This window comes from Haliaeetus albicilla, chromosome 4 (genome assembly GCF_947461875.1).
Source record: "Haliaeetus albicilla chromosome 4, bHalAlb1.1, whole genome shotgun sequence".
In the NCBI taxonomy this organism is placed as follows: domain Eukaryota; kingdom Metazoa; phylum Chordata; class Aves; order Accipitriformes; family Accipitridae; genus Haliaeetus; species Haliaeetus albicilla.
Window position 1 is genome coordinate 13,301,766 of NC_091486.1, and position 19,557 is coordinate 13,321,322.

General features: G+C 45.6%; 1 protein-coding gene across 4 annotated transcripts in view; it reads left to right on the forward strand.

Moving 5' to 3' along the window:
• SEMA5B (semaphorin 5B) overlaps nt 1-19,557 on the forward strand; it is a 282,708-nt gene that overhangs the window by 53,885 nt on the left and 209,266 nt on the right. The window contains exon 1 of one of the 4 annotated variants that reach the window (XM_069780964.1): nt 9,827-9,887. The exons of the other annotated variants lie outside the window; for them this stretch is intronic. The gene's annotated coding sequence lies outside the window, so the exon portion shown is untranslated. Of the gene's footprint in view, nt 1-9,826; nt 9,888-19,557 lie in introns of those variants that run through there. 4 annotated transcript variants of the gene reach the window in all.

A 19,557-nucleotide genomic window follows, 5' to 3' on the forward strand; every position in this document is an offset into this window, starting at 1 on the left:
CTGGCAGAGAGGAAAGGCCTGTAGTAAAGGCACTAGCATGGGACTTGGAGGATTTTGGTTTAATTCTTGCCTCTGCCACAGACTGCATGTGTAACCCTGAGCAAGTCGGTTAATCTCCATGTCCTTTCAGTACTGCAGTTTCAGGATAATCCTCCCCCAGCCTTTTCCTTTTTTGTGTAGTGCATATGCTATTCAGGGCAATTGTGGTGTTTCTTTTGTGTAATGCAGTAACTGGACAGTGGGACTCCATGGGCTGCAGGGAAAATAGAACAATAACGCAGGCCACCCTGAGCTGATTCAGGCCTGGGGCAAATGAAATTGGAGGGTGAAAGGCTGGTGCTTGCCAGGTTTAGGAGCAGGGCTGTGCCTCGTGGGTGCCTGCAGGAGTGGGGCACTGGCGCCTCTTGAGAGAGCTCTCACAGCTGTGCTAAATGTTTCTGTGCTGATGTGTGCTGGAGACGAGGACTCTGCACGGTGACGCTGCAGTGCCGCGTCAGCCACGAGGGATAACGACGTGCTCTGCTGATAGGAGAAACTATGTGTGTGCTGTGCAAATTCCTGTGGGTCCAGATACCAGAGTCATTTCAAAGCAATAAAATTCCACTTGCAGTTCTTGTTTCATTTCCCAGACCTGGGACTTGCTTTACTTACCTGAGGTTCACAGCACCTCTAGTAAGGCTTGGAGGAACCTAGAGGCTAAAGTCAGATTTGTAACTCTGTAGGACAGTCACCATTTGAGTTCAACATCATGCTGGACACCTCACCAAGAGGCTGTGGGTTCTTAAGTTGACAAGTCACCCCCAAGGTGGAACCTGAAGTAGTTTGTCACAAATCCCTATGTCCTGCTGTGGCTGAATTTTAAATGGTCCAGTGATGCTAGGTCACCCTTACATATTGTTGTATCTCTTAGAGCATTGTGGGGCTGTCAGTAATTTGCTGCTGAACACTTCTGAAACAGAAGAAAGCTCTGCAGGGTGGCTGCTCCCCAGCAAGATAAAGCAGAGCACAGAGTAGAAAACAAACGACAACACAGAGAGATGGCCAGTGGCCAGGTTTGATGATACAATTTTTAGGAAATTGTGACTCTGTAGAGAAGATTTCTGTTTTCCCTGACACCCTAATGATTCTTGTGGCTCCGAGGCATTTGAGTGGCGAGGCACCATGAGAACCGCTATTCAGTTCTGCAGGAATAAATGGAAACCTTGTACTGCTGTCTGACAGCCCCAGCCCTTCTTCTGCAGGGGAATCGCTACATCTGAGTAACAACTCAGAAGTGGCCCAAGCACGTGCTGCAAGCTACCAGACCCAGCCGTGCTGAAAAGCCCTTGAGCGCGTTTTGAGGAACCTCAGAAGGGTTTGTGTGTTTGATTCAGATCTGGCATTACTTCTGTCACGGCCTCGATCCGCAACGTCCCTGCAGTGACTGGGGCCCAAGCAGCGTGATTTACAAGGGAAGTTACTATGTTAAATAAAAGTTACATAAGGAATAATTTACCCCCAGCCGCGCACAATAGTGCTGCTGTAATGCCACCAAGGCGCTCTGCTACATCAGAAACCGCCTGTGTGAAGTTTCAGTGTCTTGTTAATCTCCCCAGGCCTCACGGAGGGGCTTGCAGCCGCAGCTTGTGCTCCTTCATCGCCCGCCCTCCCCTCGAAGGCAGCCAGCAGCTGCAGCGCGGGGGGCACGGGCACACAGCCCTTCCAGCACAAGCCCTGCACCTCCCAGCGCAAGTCATCCCCCACGCGAGCCGGTGTGGTTTGGTAGGGGGAATTACCCCCATCCCTCCGCTCCTCTGGCTGGCTGGGTGCAAGTCAGCTCCAGCCTGGAGGCCGTAAGCGGAGCCTTGGCATGGCGCTGGGCTAAGCGCCTCCTCGGGTCTTATTAACTAACTCCTCTTTGATGCTTGCTGCAAAAACAGTTCTGTGGCTGCTGGTTTGCATCCAGCGAGCCCAGGGCGCGTGTGGATGTGGTAGGAGCGCGCCCACCTAACCTGCAGGCATGGTCGGCAGCGTGCCAGAGCAATGGCCTCGTGGGCCCGGAGAGCAGCTCTGCTGCCGGGCTTGCCGGATCCCGACATCTGGCTGCGAGTCCTGCAAAGGGCTGGGAGCGCGGGCTGGGAGCGCGGGCTGGGAGCGCGGCCGCCCCATGTAGAGAGCGGGGCGAGAGTTGCTGAGCCTAGTGTGATTTACACCGGACCCTCGTGCCGCCCCCTTCCTCGGGCCCCTTGGACTGTTTGAGTGCTCCTGACCCCCCAGACCCTCTCCAGTGGGACTGTAAGCTATAATGTTTCAAGTGAGAGAAGGATGACAGGGGGGATAGAGAGGAGCAAGGGAAAGGCACCTAATACGATTTCAGAGAGCCCTCTGGCAGTCTGTCCGTGGGAGGCTGCCATGTATAATAAGGAAACGATTTGTCTGGGAATGATTCAGCGTGTAAAACTCTCCCTCCCTGACCTCTTCCTAAGCCCCCAGCACGGGATTGCAGGAGGTTTCCAGCAGAGGAGAGCCGATAAGGCGCAATAGTTTTCATATGCTCGGTGGAGACGTAGCAGTGTCCGTGCTGAGGCAGCGTTCTCACCACCACGCAGGGCTGTGTGGAGCCACATTTCACCTTTACCCCGTGTAGGGAGGTGGATTTTGCCCTGCTTGGAGACACATTAACCATCAGGGAACTTTCCTTTTCTCCCCATCCAGCCATCGGGCTTGTGCTTCCCACAGCCTCTCCCCCTGCCCTGGGGACCGTGGCTAGCAAAATCCCACTGGCAGCTGCAGAGCTCCTTCCCTGCTTATTTTCACACGGCTGCCTCCACACTCTGAGCTGGCCCACTGGTATTTCCCCGAGGTTTCCACCCCTTTTGTGGGTGACCATGGGGAGAGCTGGAGGCTGGAGCAGCTGCCCTGTGGGAGCCTGGCAATGGGGACTGGTTTTCAGCAGGGGAAATCTGTGTGCATTTTCTGGAGCTCGCTCTAGACACAAGGGTTGAACTGGTTTTGCTTCTCAGGTGCTCTGGGAGTTCCTCCTGTCCAGCACTTTAAGCCTCTACCTGACTTGCACAAATGATTACAAAACTGCTGTTTCTTGGGAATTGAACTGTTTTTATGGGTTGTCAGGTTCTCCCAGCAAGTGTGGTGCATATTTCCCATTCAGCATTCACCGTGTGTGGTGGAGGGGAAGAGGAGAGATAGCAACAAAATAAGCTCAGCAGTGTTGAGTTTGCAAATGCTGACTTTTAACATAGTAGCCACCCGTGTGTGCTTCCTTGTCCCCTAATAAGCTCCTTGACATTTTTGCAGCTTTTTTTCTTTGAAAAGCTTGATTATCTCTTGGGGGGGGGATCGTCTTTTGCTGCTTGCTTTCTGCAGTTAGTTATACCAATGCAAAAAGGATATGAGGTGTGAACAGATCAAAATGGGCAGGGATTTGTGGGCAGTCTGAGAAGGCTGCAGGTCCCTGCCTGCTGCCACTATCACGTGAGGAAGGAGCAGCTGTGCTTCTGTGCAGTTCCCTTCCAGAGCAGCGCAGCTGTCTCCAGATCTAGCGTTGCTCTTTTCCTTTTCATTAGCTGAATGTAGAGATGGCCAAGATTCCTGACCCTACAAGTTCTGGGCAGTCTAAACTCTCCATGTGGCTGAAGGCCATGAAATGCATACAGCATTCCTTGGGGAGCCGGAGGGGGAATCGAGCCTAATTCAGAGATGGGAGAAGAGACAAGCTCTGCAAAGGAGCAACCATTCTGCGGCAGGATGAGGCTGGACTGGGCACAGAATGGGGTTCCAGGGTGAGAAGTTAGTGACCTTCATCAGCTCACTTCCCCTACAGCAGTGACTTATGCCTATACCTGCTGCACTGCTGGTATGTAAACAGCTCAGCATGGGGGCTGCGTTTGAACTAGTTACGAGTGTGCAGCTAAAAAGCTGCTGGTGGGCACCACAGGCGTAGTGAATTCACAGGGTGCAAGACCAAGGTGAATGGGGCACCCAGTGTTAGCCAGCAGTGAGGCTAATGCTCAGCAGTAAAGGAGATGTCAGAAGTTCAAACCAGTACTTAGGGTTTGTGAATTCACCTTCTGAATGCATTGCTCTCCAGGTCCTTCAGAGATACCAGCACTGACTGTAAGTGAAATAACTCCTTTCCCTGTTATTAGGTGATATCTATTAGCAGACAGCTCATTTTCTGTTCTGTTCCTGGCGGAGACATTTTGGCCAGAAGCAGTTTCCAATCTGGCAAGCACAACGAAAGTATTACAGGAAGGGAGAGAAGTCGAGATCCATGGAGGAAATATTTTTATTCTCTTTTTCTTGCTGGTTTGAAAATAGCCCCTAAGCAGGATATGTCAGCCAGGAGCTGAATTGTCTCAAGTTGCCTCTTCATATGTATCAGCTAGTAACAAGTCCACTCTGCACTTCTGTCTCTTTTCTGATTTTGGTGGGAATTTCGGGAAAAGCAGCCTCAACTGGGGTTCCTATCTGGGCTGTGTATTTGCTGGGTATGACACTGGCTGAAACCTGTTGCTGTGGGGGGTCTGTGTGTGCAATAAGCTGTCCTTTGTGAATGTCCTGTCCTAGCTCCTAATATCCAGAGATTGGCTCTGAAATGTGTAGTATTTTGTCAAAAGCTTTTGCCTCTCAGCAGCTACAGTTTGCTATCACAATGCTGGATAGACTTGTTACCAATATGAATACCCAGTCCCAACTTTGTGTGTTGTACTTTATTCCCATAGATGCCAGTATGAGTGCATTGCAGCCTGGCAAAAAACGATAGCAGAGGAAAAACAGGGAGTGTGGAGGAAAATCAGCGGCTAGCTCTCTGTCAGTCATCATCTTCCTTGCTCTGCTGTTCACTTTTGCTGTGTAGAACAAATCATGTAACCTTTCTGTGTATCAGTTCCTTCCTGTATAATGAGGACAAATATTAATTTGTCTCCTAGTGACAGAGAGAGGTTGCGTTCATACTTACAAAGTGCTTTGGTAATCACAGTTATTCCGTCAGTGCCATATATTGTTATCCTGCCATCTGAACGATGACTGTTTCCCGACGTCTGGCTGCTTGGAGCTCAGTCTGTGGGGTACTGCATGGCCAGCTTCCTGCTATGCCCATGTACTGAACACGAGACAACCAAGAAACTGCGGGTCTGTGCTACTGGTGCTGGATGTGACGCCTGGATCTACACTGTTACTTTTTAGACTGGTGCATTGGTAGCACATGGAGCCGTTGTGGAAAGGACAGTGTGTAGCTCCACTGTGTAGCGCCTCATTGCCCTCCCTGAGCAGCTTACACATCTCTCTTTCCCTCCCCATCACCCAGCCCAAGAGCCTTTTTCACCACCTGCCCAGTGAGCTCCCTGAATTTTCTGCTCTCCACCCATGGCTTGTGATGGGATGGTCAACAAACCCATCTGCTCAGGCTCTGTGATCCTGCAGCTTGGCATGGTGGGGGGCTAGTTCAGCAGTAATTAACAATGTCCACTTCATTAACACTTCTGCCATGACTTTTCTGAGCAGTCTATAAATGCCACACCAGCCCTTTCTTCATTACCTTTTCCCCACTTTACTGTTGAATTAATTCTTTCAGACCTCATCCCAAAGGAGCTGCTGCTCGCTCACTGATATATAAGGATTTCTTATCCTCTGGCTTTCTCTGGTTTTCATACCTGGAATATTATTTCCCCTCTTGCCCTGTCCTCCCTAGACAGTTAATGCTTTACGTTTCATTTATAGTCCCTGTCTGATATTTTCTCTCTGCATTTTGTCATCTCAGTCTTGGTTTTTTTGCTTTCCCAGTCTCACTCTCTTGTACAGGAAAATGGAGTTTGCAGTTTTTCTAAATCATCCTGTAAAGCTACACAGAGCACAAGCTCCCAGCAGCAGCATTCTAGGTGCTGGCTAAAAAGTATTCCCAGAAACCTTGCATTCTTCTTTTTCTTTTTAAATACATTTTTCGGTCCCTCTGCAGAACATGGTTGCAGTGCTGCAGAAGCTGTTGGTTGCATTTCTGTTGAGAAGCCCAGGACTCTTCCACACGGACAGCTGTGCAACCACAAGGGAAATACTTTATTTTTCTTCTCCTAAGAGCCTTACAGAAGCTAATCTTCACAAGAGCCCCAGGGCCTGGGGTCTTGCACAGATAGGAAAGGGTCACAGGAGGAAATCAAAAGCAGAACCGGGATTGGGATTCTTGCACTGGTGGATCCAGGCATGTCCTTGGAACATCTTTGACAGGTCTTCTGCTGCCCTGGTGCATGCACACCACCCACCCTCTACAACATGCAATGGAAATTGCCACCAGGCATGGAAAGCTAACAAACTTTGATGCAGGAAGAGCAGTAGGACTGAGGCATAGCTTTGGGAGAAGCATGGATTTATTATGGTACATGGTACATATTTTGATACATGACACATAGGATACATTTTATGAAATGTCCCTTTTAGTTGACTAAAAAAATCAATTACTTGTGTACAAGATTACTGCTTGAAAGGCTTTCTGTTTGCAAACACCCAAACAGCATAAAAGTTAATTGCTCTAATGTAGTCAGCAAGCCATTTGCCCTCACACTCGAGTGTTGATATGAAGCATAGAGGCTTCGCACAGGGTGGGAAATCCGTATGGGTCATTTTTAGGACTCATTTGTCAGGGTGTGTGCAAACCTATCTTGATGGGTTTTCCTGGGCTTTGCCTCTCTGGAAACAGCACCACAGTACAGCAGCAAACCACGACTAGCTCTGCCTTTGGCTGCAGACAGTGTGTTATGCTCCCTCCCTGACACCGGCTTGCCTCTCTGCTGCGTAGGGTATGTTGGGGGTATCTCGAGTGCTGCAGTGCTGTGGCTGAACAAGCGTTCCTTCTTGTTCCAGGAAAGACCTGGAGCCTGGGGATAGCCTGTTTAAGGTCACCTTGGATATTTCTGGTTGTTGCTGCAGTGTGTTGCTCTGACCTATCTGTGTGCCAGTGGTCCCAAGCTGCTGGTTTGTAGGCAAGAAGTTGGGATGCTGCTGCTTGCTGTATATTGTCTTTTGAATCTTGCTGCAGAGGGGTGTCTGGACCCTGGGAGGGAAGCTGCTTTGGTTTGGGAGCCATCCAGAGCATAGATTCTCTGATCCCATGGCATGTGAATTATTACTTTTTAATCATAAATGAAACAAAGCACGAAAACTGAGATGTGATGTAGCAAGTCTGGATGTTCAGCTTTCGCAGCTCGGGCCAGTATCTGCAGAACATAAAGGGTTAGTTATTCTAGCAGTAGCATGATTAGGTGCTATGAACACTAATGATCCAAAAAGCTCAGTTTTAGCTTACGTGAGAATTATATCCAATGTTTTCATGCCTGTTAACTTTGCAGACAGCAGGTATCCTAGAGGAGCCAGAGATCCAGGCAACTACGTGAAAAGTTACTGCAAATGCACGTAGTGTCTGACTAGAGCTGTGGTCTGTAGTGGGAAGTTAGACAAGGTGAGACTGTAAAAGGCCAGTAATTGTACACAGGAGATGGCTGTGATTGCTTTGAACGTGGAGCCATTGTCAGGAACACAGAGGGAAAAGCATAGCCTATTTGAGCGCTCTTATCTCAAGCTTGTGGCAAAGTGAAGTCAGGAAACGATTGGGGGGTGCTGTTGTTGTCTGTGCATTTTCACCTCTGGGATTTATAGAAACTTGGGATTTTGTGTTGCCTTTGGCATGGCTTTGCTACCCTTTGCCAAGTTTCATTAATCAACAGCCAGGGGTTACATGAAGGGTATGGTGTCTACCCGATGGGAATTCAAGGACCAAAAGGAGAGGTTTCAATAACGTTTGTTTAAAGGCACTTCAAGGTTTTTTTTTTCTTTATTTTTGGCTCCTGAAACATAACTGCCATCCTTTAACTATTATCAATGGCATTAGAGCTTCACGTAGTAATAGCATGCTGGGATCCATGAGAGAGTGTCAGACTGGCTTGCTGCTACATGAAAAATGTCAAATCTTCCAGCATCTCAGCTCTTGATTTTTGTCTGGTTTTTAGCACTTTGGAATTTGATGCCATCATCTTATCAAAGGGAAAAATGTCTCAAATTAGAACTTCCTTTAAACAGATGCTTTGCGGTCTCAAATAAGTACAATTTGTAGACATAAATCGGAGAGAAATTTAAATGTTGAAGGCAGCTACATTCACCAAATTGCTGGGATCCAGCTAAACAGATGAATTTTTACTCCAGCTTCCCATCACCCCTTGAGCAGACCTTTTCCTTCCCAGGTATTCCTCTTGATTTGCTCTTATCCCTGAGACTCTGGTCTGTCTTCCGTGCTGAACAGCACCACTATCCCCTTGTCTTCATGTCTCTTGGGCATCGCTGTTCCCGGTTGTGTGATGGTGTTGCACTTCATACATTGCTGCGTGTGTACAGAAAGCCTTACTTATGGCACATTAAATGAAACAGTATGTAGAACGTGGGCTAAACTCTGGGATATTTTTAGTCTTGGCCTTGTCATGGCCCTCACTGTATTTCTCTGGGAAACAGTTGCTGAGTAGCATCGTTTAGCTTGTCCCACATAACTCTGGGCTCTTGGAAAGCCCGAGTTTCCTGCCAGTCTTGAGACTTCTGGGATGGCTCTTTTCCCACTGGGAATGTGCCCATTTTAGCATATAAGACCTCATGCCTTATTAATTTTGATGAGTATTTGGGGTGCAAAGGCAATCTCATGACTAGATGTTAGTTGTTGTATTTATTGGGGGGGGGTAAAACCCAAAGGTCATGAGTTTAAACTGGCTAGGTGATGTGTAGCAAACATCTGTATCCCCTTGCTCCTTTTGCAGAGCAATTGGAGACGTGCTGCATCACTACTGTCAAGGGTTCCTGATGCATAGATAGTCCCATGAAAAAGGACAAAAAGCATTACTGCCACTGGCAAATGAAGATGCTATGGATGAGTGGAGGACAGAGAGCCAAAACAATGCCTCCATGGAGAAGCAGTCACTTCAGTCCCACAGTGGCTGACTGCTGGCTGGACTGTCAGCACAGCAGATGGACAGCATTCAGCTCAGCAAATGTCCAGCTGCTAGTGAGGGTATATGGGGAGAAAGTGAGGGTCATGGCTGGGAGTGTGGGAGAGAGTTTGTGATGTGAGGATGTCAGGAGATTTGGAAGAGGGGTGTTGAAAGGCCAGGATGGGATTACAGGGGACATAAGAGAACTGGGATTACAGGGGTGGCTGGGTGTGGAGGGACACCTGACCAGGATCCCATGGCAGCATTAGCATTACTGCTTCCAAAACAGCTTGCGTGAAATGCTGGGGTCCAAAATGAGGGCTGATTAACCTGGGGCTGGAGATGTGGCCCCTGTCTGCCCTGCCCTGTCTGTCAAGACCCCTGTTTCACAGCTGAGTAGGCAGAGGGGTAGATAAGCCTGTGCTGCCTCCAGCTCCTGTGCAAAACCCATCTTTTAGCTCAAACCAGTGAGGATGATGGGCATGAACCAAGCTCTCTGGCTGTAAGCTGTTGTGTTTAAATGCAGGCACATGTTGTACTCTGCCCATTGCTTCAAGCAGTTGTAACCTCTGGCAAATGGTAGAGGCAGACATCTGGGGATGGTGATGCCTTAACTGCTGTAACATGATTAGCTAGGGCTCATCTGGTTTTTGAACCTGTAGTATTCACCTTTGCAATCTCCTCTTTCTTACCCTGAGCACTAAAAGCTTTTTTTTTTTGGTGTAATGAGAATTTCATGTAATAACATGGCTGCAGGAACTGCAGCTTTAAAAAGAAGAGAAAGTTGTGAGATTTTAAATCACCATGTTCTATTATATTACATAAAAATTAAATAATATTTTTCCCATTTTTCAGAGACAAGAGAGAAGCACTTTTATTAGCTGAGAAAACACACATGAAATTCAAGTTTTATATGCAACAGCACAAAAGGTGGGTAGCACGGTTGGGAGCAGAGCTGACTTCTTCCATGTCTTAACACAGAGAGGGGAAAAAGAGAGCGGCTGAAGATCCTGAGCATGGAATTTTTCCTCTGCTGGAAAAGTATTACATTAAGAACTAGAGTAATTTATTTTCTGCAGTCATTATACTTGCTTAGAAAAAGAAGACCTTTATATATTTTAGTTCAAAACTAATTGTTCACTTTTAAAACTGCTAAGAATCTGAGGAGTGAATTTAAGAATGAGTTTTTTGAAGAAAACACTGCTGGTCCCAAACTGAACCAAGAATTAGATTAATCACAGTCTTCTGTGCAACAGAAGGCATTTGAGAATCCATCAAGTTCATGGGAAAGTGATCTTGGAAGAGCAACAAATAAATACTGTGACCTTTTGACTCTACTAGCCCTGGAGCTGTGGTAAGTTTGCAGTCAGGCACTTGGTTCCAGACAGGAATTTTCATTGCTGCAGTGAAGTAAATCACCATGAGGAGGAGGCCTCGCTGGCCCTGTCTGCATGGAGATATTTTCAGAGCTCTAATTCCCTGCGGGTGCCCCTTCCATCAGTGACAGCATAAATGGGAGCCGAATGATAGATCTGCTCAGGAAGCCTGAAATACCAGCATCTTAAATGATGTTAGTTAACACAGTACCAGAAATGCCAGTGTTATCACTGTTGTGGTCTGCAGTGGTGGTTCTGGCTGAGTCCCAACAGCGTTGGATGATTTTGTCCCTGAGGCAGATTTAGTGACGGGACGAAGGGTGCTGTAGTGCTCTGCAATAGCACCGTCTTGATGTGGCACATGAAGGACACGGGAGGTTCACCATTCCTATCCACATCTCTTCAGCAGTTCAAATAAGCTGAATTAAGGATGGGAAGTGAAATAGCTTTTGGAAAAATAATTGTTTTTCATGACTATTAATTTAACGATCCTTAGAAACAAATGCTTTTTAAACCTTATGTTAGGGGAGGAGAGTTCCTCTGCAATTAAGTTGCCTGATTTGGGGTTTTTGGCTTTGCTTTCTGGAGCCTAGGCAGAGCTGTGTCTACCCTGGTTTGGACTCTTGTGTCTCATGTTTTAATTACAGTTAAGCTGCAGACATTGAACTAAGTGTCATATTGCCAAACTGGTTTTCAGACCTTGTGAGATCAGGCCTGGAGAGGTTTGATTTGTCTTATAGAGCCTGAAAACTGAAAAAGTGACTAGAGGTTCTTTTTGTTTTGACTTACATATTTTATGGGGATGGAGGCTAATCTTTTATTGTTCAGATTTTCAGTCTTCTCTCTCCAGCTTTAGTTCCAAATAAATTCTGGAAGAAGCCTGGTTTCCTGCAGATTTGTGTCTTGTGGTTGGTTGTGAACCCTGATGAATGTAGCTAGATCTCACATATAAGGCTATTTCCTGTGTGGTTTAGTTTAATAAGGCACGACTTCACATTTCAGCCTTTCTTGAAGCTGCTAGATCTATGTCCTCTCTGGAGCTCATGTTCATGTAGTTTGTAAGAATTTACTTATCCCGGAAATCTCCACTTTTCTCTGGTCTGGATTAAAACTAGTCCATGAGTTCCCAAATTATAAGGAAGAAGAGACAGTCAGACTGCACGTTGGGTCTCATTTCCTTAGGAATCAGGAACAGCACTGATTTTTGTGTAACTATAGGAACTAACACTTTAAAGAAATGACTAGCTAGTGCAAGACTTGGGATAAAATTGAGAGCTTAAAATGATGGTTTCTCCTGATCGGTCATCATGCGCAAGGGAATAAAAGGCGTGATTACCATTGAGACTGCTTGCAGAGACAATACAACCAGCCTGGATGTTGTTTTGTTCTGCTTGATTGCTGCCTTCTCCATGTAAGCTCAGCGTGGCCATGTCCAGGATGTCACGTGAGGAGAGTAAGAGGAGTTTGTGCTCTGTGCAGTCATTATCAGGGTGTCCCTGGAGGATACGGTTAATATAGCTCTTCTCAGCATTGTAGCTCCGGCTGGGGGTTCTTCTGCACCAACAGGCTTCTTGAAGTTGCTCACTGATACAACTGTATGAGCAGGAGTCTATAGGGGATGCCCTGCCTTTGTCTTTGCGGTCTGTGTGGGCTCTGTCCCTACCCTCAGTAAAAGACTAGGCATGTCAAATGTGCTGAGATCCATTAAAATGAGTCCTTTGCCTCTAATCCCAGCAAAATCAGTGCTGCTAAAAGGAAAGTCTTGCAGTCATCATGCCTAAAAGGCTGTTACGGAGCAGGGCACAGGACTCGGCTACGGAGCAGTAGAAACCTCTGGAAGGAAATCATAGGCTTTTCTGTCAGTTGTAGAAACCTCCTCTCCTTCCTCAACATACATGCGCAGTGTGAACCTGTGAAATGCACAAGAAACAAGAGCTATAAACTCACTTCTCTGAAATACTTTCCCTCTTTTCATCCTCTCCCATCTGCTCTTTTCTTGTGTTTCTGTTCCTTTGGTGATGATAAAGACCCCCCACATTCATTCTGTGGGTTCCCTGCCCCTCAGGCAGCCAGTGAAAAGTACTAATGGCATTTGGTGTAAATCAGAGTAAGATTCTGCTGGGGTTTTTTCCCCCCTTTTTATGCTCTAGGCCTTAGTATAATAAAGGAGAGAGCAATGATTCTTATTTAATTTACATTCTTTAAGGCAGATGCCTTTGGCATGTGTGGGACGCGAAAAGACTGGTCACTGTGGCAATGTGTGAATGACTAAGTCTGGACTGAGGGCTGATCTTTCATTTATTTAGGCAAAGACAGGAATGTGCCCCCTGCCTGCCTTCCGCAGATTGCCCTCACCTGCCATACCCTCCCTTGTTGCCTCTTTGTGAGCAGTGATTCATGGGCTTACCAAGAACGTAGCAGCTGCAGAGCATCCTGGTTCCAGAAATGGTGACAACAACTGCGATGCTGCTCCACCACCAGCTGAGAGACGCCCCCATAACTGGCCAGAGCAATCATTCAATGAAAGGAGAGATCTTTTGGCTGAGAGCTGTGCCAGGAACTTTGTTGTACTATACACAGAAAAGCCAAACTAGACGAGCTAGGTTGGCCTGACCTGTCCCTGTGCAAGGGGGAGTAGAGTCTAGTCCCCCACTGCGCCTTACACAATATTTCCTCTTACTCTGACTCATTTCACCATGACAGAGCAAGGGGAAGCAACAAGTTTGGTTCTGCCCCTTGTTTTCCCTGTAGGGCGGCTGCACCCAGCCTGATATTTAATGTTTCTTACAGTGAAGTGGATACAGCTTTTCTGTGGCAGGACTGAAGGAACTGGAACTGCCTGTGCCACTATTTGTTCCCTGGGTCCTGCTCACTAGGAGAGCTGGTGCCAGCCTTTAGTCAAAGCAGATGATGTCTTACAATCAAGATGTAAGTGATACACTATTAGGATTTTTTTCCAAGTAAAAAATGGCTCTCCAGTAATGTAAAATTCTTCATCCCTGATCATACTGTAATGGGCACGTGGTAGTTCTTCTGCTCCCCCAGCATATCATCCTTTTTGATAGACAAAGGTTTGCTGATTCGTTTATTTGCCATTTTTTCTCTCTTTAAAAAACTCCTTAAATTTCCTTCACTGGTAAAACATTTAACTGCCTTAAGACTGCACCATGGGTTTGAGTCTGATTTGTTGAGGCTTTGAGGCCAGACAACTTTATTAACAGCAGTGGGTTCCTTTTCAGATAAATCCTCCTTTTCAGAGAACATCTTTCCTAAAGAGTTTCACAGCTGATTATGGACACAAATAACTCATCAGAAAAAGTTAGTGATACTCAGTGCTTGGCAAGCCCTGAGTTATTATCCAGTTAATGCTGCGGCACTGTGCATTTCCAGCTGTGTTGCAGTGGCACACAGACCTCAGCAGCTGTTGCGGAGCTCATCAAATAGCTGTTGAGCATCATCCCTGATTTGTCATAAACCTAAAGGTTCCTCTGGGGAAAGAATGTTATCGCCTGCCACAGCCTGGCTACACTACAGTGATGCTCCGGCACTGTCGTTATCTTAGGGACACTGCTTGTTTGAATTCCTCCCCTCTCCCCTTTGCCTTTATTATTTTTCCTTTTTTCGGGAGTGTTGTGCTCAGATTATTCATAGCCCTATGCTTCTAACTGACTTGTCTGGAAATGCAGTTTGGTGTGCACTTCAGGGCTACCTGGCTTCATTTCTTGCTAACCAGCTGAGTTTACATTTTAAAAAATATTTAGATGCTGAACAATACCAAGAGGCACGGAACAGAGGTGTTTTGTGAAGTGCTTGGGTATGGTGTCCCTATAGAGAAGAACAGTGTTTCAGGTGTAAGCTGTGGGATGGACAAAAGCTATGTTTTATGTAGGATTTTAGTGTTTGCACTTATTCTGAGTAGGAGCAAACCCAGAAAACTTCAAAACTGGAAGGGAAATTCTGAGGGGGAAAAAAGGTTTGTTTGGGGTTCACAGAAAAGCTTTGTTTTAAGAAATGCTTATCTTCAGATGCATAATACAGAACATGCTGATGCAAAACCTATTTTCAGTATATTTTATGCTTCTCAAAGTTTTCCATGTCTGATTTTCCCATTTTCAGAACTTTTCCAGTTTTCTTCCTTTTTGTCCTTTCAGACACAATTTCAGCAGAACTGATATGATTTCCCAAATTGTTTTGGCTCAAGGAAAAAAGCTTCCAGAGTTTTCTGACCACTTCAGTCTTGGTGCTGCTGAAAACCCTATTTTGGTATTCATGTGCTTCCTAGATACATGAAAAATCCAGCCCAAGGTCTGGTGCAGAAGTGTTTTGCAAATGCAAGAGATCACAGTTAAGTTTCTGATCCTGGCGTCCAGATCACTTAAACTCTTGATGTTTCACACATTTCTTGATACCATGTGAACAACAATAAAGTTGTTTTGCTTTTTGGGTTCTATGGTTGTCTAGGCAGGGTCCAAGTTATTGCAGTCCCTAATTTCAGAGTCCAGCTTTTTAATTCAGCCAACACCCCTTCAGGCTTTTAGTTTGGAAACACCCTGTTCAAGTCACTGTTAAGTGGCCCTTATGTTTGTATGGAAACTTTATCAAAAGAGACATGGAAGTCACTCCTGGCCAAATCCTCATTTGGCTGTCTCTGAGAAACACCTTGGCAACAGTATTTTTCCTTCCCTAATGGCCACTGCAATCCCAAGAGATTTGCAGTGATCAGGTCCAGGGACACCCAAGTACTAGTGACAGGTGAAAGTATTTGTGTGTTTTCACAGAGAATTGCTTCTTTCGTGACTGTGCTTCTTGCGAAACTTGCCAAGTCACCATGATTGGGCTGTGAACATCCCAGTGACAGTGCTCTATAAATATCCTGGATGGATAGAGACAGTGCAAAAAGCAGAGCACTTAAGTGGTAAGGACTTTTCTGTTGGGCCTGCTGGGTTTGTGAAAGTTGTCATTGTGACTGTCACAAACAGGCTGCAAAACATATTTTCAGCTGCTTGAGATAAAATGGACAGAGGTAGAGGCTTTGTGTTGGCTCAAAACGGTGAGATGCTTTGGGGCCAGAAATGTTCTTTCTGCTGCCAGCCCCCAGAAGACTTTTTTGGCCTGAAGGCTCATGTGTAACAGCTTATATATTAGTCCAATAAAAGATACACATGATCTATGTTGTCTCACTATCAGTCCATCACCTAAAATGTTGCTGCAGCTAATGGTGGCTCATATTTGATTTGTATCCAGTGTATTTTAAGGCTGCAAAACCATCCAGCCAGGATAGATGTCTGTCTCAGTGCTGTCCTCTGCCTGTTATTATATATGTTTGTATTAATGATGAGCTATCCTGTAGCGTTAGTTGATTTAAATATTGAAAACAAATGTTCTCCTATTTCTCTGCCTTGGGGCTAGGAGTGATTATTTCAGCCTCTTCAGTGTATACGAATTTGCATCTGTCAGAGGTCTCTATTCTGCAGTGAGCCCAACATATGAACTCAGTTTGCAAATTCATCTGAGAAATGCTAAAATTGGCACCTAGTTCTGCAAGTACCTATACTGGTAATGTATCCAATAGTCTAAATACCACATTGCTTTGGAATTGCAGTTTTTTAGACTTAGCTACTTGGGTCAACGTCTTTCTGTCTCTTTGTTGTTTATATCTTGATGTTTCAGTGTCACCAGGATACATTATTATGACCCTGTGATGCAAACAGCCCATTGCTGAGGGGTTTTTTTTAGTAACTTGGCAATGTTATCTAAAGCAAAGCAGACTCTTGAAATTGGGACATACTGCAATACACAGGGACAATGAAAACTATTTGTGGTACAGAGTATTTCTTTCACATTTGAAATCTCCGTTATATCAATCTTAATCAGAAAAGGAGTAGCTAAAGCAAAAAGTAAATTTTTTTTCTGTTTAATGTTTCTGATAAAATTAGCATTCGCAAAAAATACCCTTAGAAATGGTGTAAGAGTTTCACACAATAACCTTAACAATGTTTATAGTGCTGTTTATAAGTATGTGTTTAGAGAGATATAAAATTGTAGATCATTGACCTGATAAGCCATAATATCATTTTCAGAGCTCTTTAGGTGTGTCGACTGAATGAACGTTTAGAATTGGTGCAGCACATGTAGTAAAAGTTTGCATGAAAACCATATTGATTTCAGGTGCAGAGGAAGCATTTCAATGCAGAATAGATAGGCTGCTAGATTTATCTGTGTTCTAAGATGAGAGCAGGCAGAATTTGCCCAAGGGACCCCTTGTAGTCCTAATGTGAGACAGCACAAGGCAGTGGGAGGCATTGTGTACGAGATGTAATGAAAGACTGTGAGCTGCAGCTCCTGGGTTCAGCTCCTGGGTCTGTCTCATATACCCCGATGAGGCAGTCTGTGATGGACTCTGTCGAATGCCCTCATTTCTAGCCTTTGACATGAGGGAGAGCTGCTCCCATGACTACAAGCAGAGAGGCAGAAGTAGATGCTACTCTTCATGCCGCTCTTGACATGAGTCTAATGATGAGTCCCCAGCACTTTTTGGCTGCTGCATGCTGGTTTCCGCATTTGGGGGCTGCAGAGCTGGGATGCCATCAGCAGCAGAAGGCTTAGCCCCTCCAGAGCAGTGCATCAGGGGAGAACCTACATCCCTAGTGAGGGGGCTTAGCCCCTCCAGAGCAGTGCATCAGGGGAGAACCTACATCCCTAGTGAGTGGGCAGTGGAGAAGGCAGAAGGAAAACAAGAAAGCTTGGGACACATTGCTATGAGTTGCAGAAGAATAACAGGAATTTTGCAAAACTGATACTCAATGATGTGGTGATGTGCCATTTGTGGTGACGTGCCATTTATGATGAAGTGACTCAATGTATCCAGATAATTTTGAACATTTTGTTTCTTCAAGCCAATGTCAAGATCTTTTTGTATCTTGCAGTCTGGAGCTCATTAAGTGCATGACGCACAGAAAACTGTGTTTGCCTCTTAATAGTGTAATACTGGGGAAAACAAGCTCTTAACCCCATTTTCTGTTGGACACCTTCTGCATTCCAAATTCAAGCAATTTTATATATGTGCACTTGAACGTTTGTACGTATGTCTCGCTGTGTCTGAGTGTGGATTTGAAAGTCACGCTCTGTGCAAAAATCTCCCCTAGTCACCAATCCTTGGTTGAAGGCAGAGGAACAAAATACATAAAGCGCAGTGCTCCATCCACCCGTCATGGCCTGAGAGATGGAAATGCCCCCTTACTGCCAATGTTACAAACGGGTATTTCTCCAGAGGGAGATATTGAAGGATGCAGTGCATTTAGGAGTTTGTTGTTGTCTGCTTCAAAGTGAGGAGAGAATCAATAATTTGTTAGGCTGTGAGCTGACGGCTTGTCTGAGTGCCAGCTCCGGTGCCCTCCAGGATAAGCTGCCAAAGTGACTGAGGGAGCAAAGCGGGATGTAAATTCCACAAGTCATTTTCCTGAAGCTCTTATGTGGGAAACCTTTAGAAGCCTCTCGGTAAGGACAAAATCCTTCCAGGCTTAATTCTTGTTTGAGCAAAATTCCTTCTGAGGTCAGTAGACCTAATCCTGAAGTCTTATCGCTTGTTTACCTTGATGGGATTTGAGTGTGTGTGTGGGGGGAACAGAGGGAGGCAGGGTCTTGGCATAGGGTGTGCTGGAAATGCTTTCCTGGGAGGCTGGAAGAAGCCTGCCAGGCTTAGGCTCTGCAGAAATGGGCGTAAATGTGAAAGGAAGGCTTGCTTCAATAAAAACTAACTTTGCTTCCCACTTTCTCAGCAGTGGTAGAAAGAGCAGGTGAGGATTCCTCTTTTCTGTGGAGGCTCTTTGGTGCCTGGGGGTGGCACAGCCCCATCTCTCAGGGATGGTACAGCTCACACTTCCACGTGTGTGCTTCATTCAGAGGTGGTTTGCATCTCAGACCTTCCTTCTTTCACATCCTGCAGGAAAAAAAGACCCCCAGGCTGGCAACCCCCTCTTGTCTTTTTAATTGCAACACAGTCCATCAAAGTGATAAGTAGCATCAAATGTAGAAGCAGGTGAGAGCTGGAACATTGGTTTCTGTTATCCTCAAGCTGAGAAACAAGCTCTGGGTTTGCCATGTGGCTCTGGGGAAAGAACCTTGCAGGGGGCTTTGGAGCAAGTCCTGGCTCTGCTTGCCCCACACGTTGTTGTGGTGAAACCCCATAAAGGCGCCTCATCCCTGCTTTGCAAATTATGGCATGCCAACAGTGCCCTCAGCAGATTTCTCCTGCCTGTCTTTCCCCCCCTGCCCCTCTTTCTCCCTGCAAGTTGAAATGTATCTCCTTTATAACAGACTCAGCGTTTATTAGCCAAAGATCATGCCTCTTTATTAACCTTCCAATAAGGCTACATCAGCTGAGTGAAACACCATTCAGCAGGCCATATGGTATCATAAAAGTCACTGCTGGTGTCACACAGCTGTGTACAATGCAGGAAATGGAGTTCCTGCTTTTTGCTTTGGTTTGAGGCTTTTTGCTTTTTAGTAAAGAGATGGAAATCATTCTTTTCTTCTCTTCTGCTTTCTGGTGAGTGACTTATAAACGGCCTATGTAAAATTGGCTCTAGAAAATATATTCAGAAAAATATATAGGCTGTTGCATTGTTTTTATGAATCCCAGGTCATGATACAGGGGAGATTCCATGGTAAAGTTTCATTAAAAGTAAAGGAGGAACACTAAAAGCTCTGCTGCTGATCCAGGGAAAGTAAAACTTCGTCGAGCCAAGTAACACTGGGCCATCTTGTACTTCATTCCCTGCTGTTTATCTAAAGCACATTTCTTACATTCATTAGATTTCTACTTCTGGCAGTTTATATCTCCATGAGTTTAAGAGCCTTTGACTAATTAAGAGCAGGGAGATTTTAAGTGTGCCGCCACAGCCCCACTGAAGGAATAATTTCCAAGTGTTTTGCTCTCTGGGGGCATATGAGGCCAAAATTATAAATAAATAAGTGTCTGTGTACATACGTATATTTAGGTGTTCAGATTGTATTTATATCCTTATAGATATTTGTTTAAAAAAAAGCCTTAGAAATGACCACTTTCAGAGGGCAGAATGTACGTACTGTAATGCAGTCTTCTAGGTGGGTCTCCTGTTGTGTTATAAGCTATTTGCAAATTAATCATGGAAGAAATTTAAGAGGTTTGATCCTATGGGTGAGGAAGCATGTGTTTGTGTGAGTGCATGTACACGCATGCAGAA